At 33.8% G+C, this 6,780-nt stretch overlaps 1 pseudogene; it reads left to right on the top strand.

Moving 5' to 3' along the window:
• Window positions 1-517: 517 nt before the first annotated feature.
• LOC116624718 lies at window positions 518-680 on the top strand (annotated as a pseudogene).
• The last annotated feature ends 6,100 nt before the right edge of the window (window positions 681-6,780 follow it).

The raw sequence follows: 6,780 nt of genomic DNA, 5'->3' as shown, positions 1-6,780 counted from the left end.
ACTAAAATAGAATAATCTGAAGACTTTAAGATAAGTATGTTTAATATCCTTAAGGAAATAATTAATGAAAAAATAGAAAAAGAAAGTAAATTATGAAAAAAATCAGATACAAAGCAAGAAAAAAGACATGTAAAATATTTCATTGGATAATCTGGAAAGTGAAGAGTATAAACATGGTAAACAAAACAAATAGGGGCACCTGGGTGGCTCAGTTGGTTAAGCATCTGCCTTCAGCTCAGGTCATGGTCCTAGGGTCCTGGGATTGAGCCCCATGTTGGGCTCCCTGCCCAGCAAGGAGTCTGCTTTTCCCTCTCCCTCTGCCCCTCCCCGTGCTCTTGCTCTCTCTCTAGTAATAAATAAAATAAAGTAGTAAAGTAAATAAATAAAATCTTTAAATAAACACAAAAAATAAGTAATGCACAAAATGGCAAGAACAATTATAAATATCAGTAATGATAATAAAAATAAGTAGACTAAACTTTTTTAGTCTACTAAACTATTTTAAAAATAGTAGACTAGCTTTGCACAGTGGCAGTATCATAGCCAATGAGGTTTATCCGAGGCACGATTATTGCTAATTGAAAAAATAGTAGACTAAACCCATTAAGAGTTTCAGATTAAATACACGTGCATTTAAATACATATAAATTTTAGGATTTTTTGTTCCAGCTCTGTGAAAAATGTCAATGGTATTTTGATAGGGATTGCATTGAATGTGTAGATTGCTCTGGGCAGCATAGACATTTTAACAATGTTTATTCTTCCAATCCATGAGCATGGAATGTTTTTCCATCTCTTTGTGTCTCCCTCAATTTCTTTCATAAGTGTCCTATAGTTTCTAGAGTATAGATCCTTTACCTCTTTGGTTAGGTTTATTCTTAGGTATCTTACGGTTTTTGGTGCTATTGTAAATGGAATCAATTCCTTAATTTCTCTTTCTTCAGTCACATTGTTAGTATATAGAAATGCAACTGATTTCGGTGAATTGATTTTGTATCCTGCCACATTGCTAAATTGCTGTATGAGTTCTAGTAATTTGGGAGTGGAGTCTTTCGGGTTTTCCACATAAAGTATCATGTCATCTGTGAAGAGAGAGAGTTTGACTTCTTCTTTGCCAATTTGAATGCCTTTTATTTCTTTTTGTTGTCTGATTGCTGAGGCTAGTTCTTCTAGTACTATGTTGAACAATAGTGGTTAGAGTAGGCATCCATGTCATGTTCCTGACCTTAAGGGAAAAGCTCTCAGTTTTTCCCCATTGAGAATGATATTTGCTGTGGGCTTTTCATAGATGCCTTTTATAATATTGAGGTATATTTCCTCTATCCCTATACTTTGAAGAGTTTTAATCAAGAAAGGATGCTGTATTTTTCAAATGCTTTTTTCTGCATCAGTTGAGAGGATCATATGGTTCTTGTCTCTTCTTTTGTCAACATGATCTATCATGTTGATTGATTTGTGAATGTTGAACCACCCTTGCATCCCAGGAATAAATCCTACCTGGTCGTGGTGAATAATCCTTTTAACGTACTGTTGGATCCTATTGGCTAGGATCTTGCTGAGTATTTTGGCATCCATGTTCATCAGGGATATTGATCTGTAATTCTCCTTTTTGATGGGGTTTTTGCCTGGTATTGGGATTAGGGTAATGCTGGCCTCATAGAACGAAAATGGAAGTTTTCCTTCCATTTCTATTTTTTGAAAGTTTCAGTAGAATAGGTATTACTTCTTCTTTAAATGTTTGGTAAATTCTCCTGGGAAGCCATCTGGCCCTGGACTCTTGTTTTGTGGGAGGTTTTTGATTACTGCTTCAATTTCCTCGCTAGTTATTGGTCACTGTGGAAAACAGTATGGAGGTTCCTCAAGATGTTAAAAATAGAGCTACCCTATGACCCAGCAATTGTGCTACTAGGTATTTACCCCAAAGATACAGATGTAGTGAAAAGAAAGGGCACATGCACCCCAATGTTCATAGCAGCAATGTCCACAATAGCCAAACTGTGGAAGGAGCCAAGATGTCCTTCAACAGATAAATGGATAAAGAAGATGTAGTTCATATATACAATGGAATATTATTCAGCCATCAGAAAGGAGAATACCTACCATTTGCATCGATATGGATGGAACTGGAGGGGATTATGCTAAGTGAAATAAGTCAAGCAGAGAAAGACAATTATCATATAGTTTCACTCATATGTGGAACATAAGGAATAGAGCAGAGGACCACAGGGGAAGGGAGGGAAAACTGAATGGGAAGAAATCAGAGAGGGAGACAAACCATGAGAGACTCTGGACTCCTGGAACCAAACTGAGGGTTACAAAAGGGAGGGGGGTAGGGGATGGGGTAACTGGATGATGAGCATTAAGGAGGGCATGTGATCTGATGAGCACCAGGTGTTATATGCAACTGATGAATCACTGAACACTACATCAAAAGCAAATGATGTACTATATGTTGGCTAATTGAACACAATAAAAAAATAATAATAATAAAAAACTACATACAAAAACCATTTATATGCTGTTTGAAAGAAACATACCTAAAACAAACTGATATGAATAGTTTTAAAATGATAGGAGAAGAAAGCTGGTATAGTGTTTTTAATCTCCCACATAATCACACTCAAGGCCAGGAAAAGTGATGATAATAGAGGGACAATACAATTCAAAATGTACAAGCAATGACCAACTAAGAATATAGGAAAATCATGAAGGTGTATGCATTCAAAAATATAGATTTTATATACATGTAGCGAATATTGAAAACATTATAAAAAGAAATTTATAATACTATAAACTCAGTGAGATTTAATACAATGATAACAGAGACTGATAAGTCAAGCAGGAAAAGTTCATAAGGTAATAGAAACCGTGAACAACACAGTTAACAAGACAGAGTTAGTAAATGTGTATAGAAATGTCTAAAGTGAATACATTATTTTCAAGAATATGGAAATACTTAAAATTTGACCACATTTAAAATGAATTTTAAAAAATGAAAACACTATGGAATGTTTTGATCACAGAAACTATGTTAGAAATTAATAATAAAATGTGTATGAGGGGGAAAAAACCTGAAAAATGCCCTATTGAAATAATGTATTTATAAAAAAGGAAATAAAAATGTGAGTTACAAATATCTATAATTGTCCTTTTAAGAATCAAATTCTAAATTTTTTGTGATGCAACTAAATAAGTATTTAAGATAAAATTATAGTAAAAAATCTTAAAAAAAATCTTATTAAAAGTCAAGAACAATTCAAAATGAATTAAACATTTAACTCAAAAAGCTAGGAAAAAATAACATGGTAAATTAAAAAAATATAGAATTAATAAGATAATAGAGATAAGAACAGAAAGTAAAATGGAAAACAAGGATAAAATTGAGAGAACCAGTTACTTGAAAGGACTAATAAAACAGATAAATCTCTGTCAGGGATGATTAAAAAAACAGAGAAGACAAAGGTAAGTAATATTTGGATCAGAAAAGGTTTTATAAATTATGATGGAGTAAGGATTTTACAAATATTAAGATATTTATCCATTAAATTAAAAAAATAAAATAAGATAAAACGAACAAATTAGAGAAAAATTATGAATATTGACTTAAACAAAAATGAAAAACCTTAGTAAAATAAACATTAAAGACAGTTAGTGAATAAATTAAATTATTTTCCAGCCATAACTCCCAAAATATTAAGCCCAAACTGTTTTGTGGGTCAGTCTTATTATAATTTCAAATTTTAGCATACCCTATCTTATACAAACTGTTACAGAGAATAAAGAGATAAATCTGTTCTTATCTAATCTTGATAACAAATAGACAAAGAAAATACAAGAAGATAAAAAGTATAGACCAGTCTTACTTATGAAGATAAATGCAAAAATCCAAAATCTAAGTATCTCTAAAACAAGTTCAGCAATGTGTAAAAATATACATTGGGATTAGGTGGGCTCCTTCAAAAAAAAATCCAGAAATTGATGACCGACTACAGGAGAAAAAGTATGACTATTTCAGTAGATCCAGCCATGTCATTAGATAAAAATAGTTTTTCCATCACAAAAACTATTAGCAAATTAGGGAAAAAAGGAATTCCCTTAACTTGACAAATGCCTTCTACCACATAGAACAAATATTATGCTTAGTGGTAATACTAGAAAAGTGTTCAGCAGTCTGTATAACACAAAGATATCTACAATCATGTTTTGTTTCCAATATTGTTCTAGAAATATAAATAAAGCTTAGTAAGACATAAAAAAACACATTGTCATTATTAATGTAATTCAGTAATTTTATTGGACCCAACATCAACTACCAAATAAATTGTTTTTCTCTGCATCAGGTATAAAGATTATAAAATGGAATAAAGACATGTAATTTTAAATAGCAGTAAAAACTGAAAGAGACCTTAGAATAAATCTTTTAGAAATGATGTGTAAACAAATTTTTAAAATTTTGAAAGACAATGCGACACCTGGGTGGCTCAGTCGGTTAAGCGTCTGCCTTCGGCTCAGGTCATGATCCCAGGGTCCTGGGATCGAGTCCTGCATCAGGCTCCTTGCTCAGTGGAGAGTCTGCTTCTCCCTCTGCCTCCTGCTCCCCTTGCTTGTGTGCGCTCTCTCTCTCTCTCTGACAAATAAATAAATCTTTAAAAAAATTTTGAAGGACACGGGCGCCTGGGTGGCTCAGTTGGTTAAGCGACTGCCTTCGGCTCAGGTCATGATCCTGGAGTCCCTGGATCGAGTCCCACATCGGGCTCCCTGCTTGGCGGGGAGTCTACTTCTCCCTCTGACCCTCCCCACTCTCATGTGATCTCTCTCATTCTCTCTCTCTCAAATAAATAAATAAAATCCTAAAAAATAAAAAAAATAAAAATAAAAAAATAAAAAAAATTTGAAGGACAATAAGAAAAAAGAATGAAATCTATCATGTTCATAAATGGGAAGACTCAGTATGATAAAGACATTGTTACCAACACAATCCATAATCCAATGCAACTCTATTTAAAATCCCATGAGATTTTTTTCCATAGAACTTAAAAGGCCTTATTCTAAGTTTTGTATGGAAAACCACAAGGCTAAAAATAGCCAACACAATTTTGAAAAAAGAAAAAGGTGTCAAGATTTCTTATAAATCTATGCTAATTAACAAAATGAGATATTAGCTTAGGTATAGAGAAAGGGAATAATGGGACAAAAAAGACCCATGCATAGATGAAACCTTTTTTGGAATTACTAATCAGAGATGGAAAGGATGAACTAGTCAATAAATGATACTACAATTGGTTTTCAATGTAGAAAACAATTATATTCATAACTCACATTATACCAAAAAAAAATTCAGACTAGTTAGAGACCTGTGTAACATTTTTTAAAGAGCTGCTATGAAGAAAATGTTATTATTATTTTAGAATTGGAACTTATTTATTAAACACAATGTAAAATGTCTAAATCCTAATGGGAAAAATATTGATAAAATTGACTAAATTTTGGGGGCGCCTGGGTGGCTCAGTCATTAGGCGTCTGCCTTCGGCTCAGGTCATGGTTCCAGGGTCCTGGGATCGAGCCCCACATCGGGCTCCCTGCTCCGCGGGAAGCCTGCTTCTCCCTCTCCCACTCCCCCTGCTTGTGTTCCTTCTCTTGCTGTGTCCCTCTCTGTCAAATAAATAAATAATATCTTTAAAAAAAATTGACTAAATTTTGAAAAACAAAACTCTACAATAGAGGAAGCTGTAAATCAATTTAAAAAATTCAAGCCATGAACTGAGAGGCAATGTTTTCAATGCTAGTAACAAAAAAAAAAATACTTTGTATCAAGAACATATAAAAATTACTACAAAGCCATTACACAAACACCTTAATAGAAAAAATAGGCAAGAGTCTTCGTTTAATCAGGCTTTATAACAAAAATACCATAGGCTGGGTGGCTTAAAAACAGATATTTATTTCTCACAGCTCTGGAGGCTAGCCATACAAGTACAAGTCCCCAGCAGGTTTCACTGTCTGGTGAGAGCTTCCTGATTCAGAGATGGCCATGCTCTCACTGTGTCCTCACAAGGTGGAAAGGGCTAGGGAACTCTTTGGGACTTCTTTTATAAGGGCACAAATACCATTGATGAAGCTGTTCCTCAAGACCTATTAACTTCCTGAAGGCCTCACCTCCAAATACCAACAACGTGGGGGTTAGGTTTCAACATATGAATCTTGAGTGGACACAAACAACCAGTCTATAGCAGCAAAGGACTTAAAAAGGTAATTAACAAAGAGAAAATATGAGTGGCTAAAAACCTGTGAAAGACTGTTAGCTGTAGTCCAAGTGCAAAGTTCAACAACAAAGACTTTCCATCTCCATCACCATCTTCATTAGATTTAGCAAACACTGAAAAAAAGTTTAACAATGCTGTCTCTAAGGTTTTGAGAAAGAAAGAACTCTCATACACTGCTCAGAGGAGTAGAAATTGTTTCAAACACTTATGAGAGCACTTGACAATATCCTATAAAGCTGATTATGTTTCTTCTCTACAACCAGCATTACCCATTTCTAGGTATATCTCTCAGAGAAACTCTAAGGATATACACAAGAAAACATATATGAGAGTATTTTTGAAGCACTGTAATAACAAAAAATTAAATCATTTTACATGTACTTCAATCGAGGACAGTGTAGTTTATACTGCAGTCTATTCATTCAGTGGAATACTATGCAGCAATTAAAATGGATTAACTAAGCGTTACCAATATCAGCATGGATAAATCTCTAAAATATACTGTTAAATGTAGAAG

This window comes from Phoca vitulina, unplaced genomic scaffold, assembly GCF_004348235.1.
Source record: "Phoca vitulina isolate PV1807 unplaced genomic scaffold, GSC_HSeal_1.0 scaffold69, whole genome shotgun sequence".
Lineage (NCBI taxonomy): Eukaryota > Metazoa > Chordata > Mammalia > Carnivora > Phocidae > Phoca > Phoca vitulina.
The sequence above is the reverse complement of the archived record's forward strand: the minus strand, read 5'-3'. Positions and strand labels throughout refer to the sequence as shown.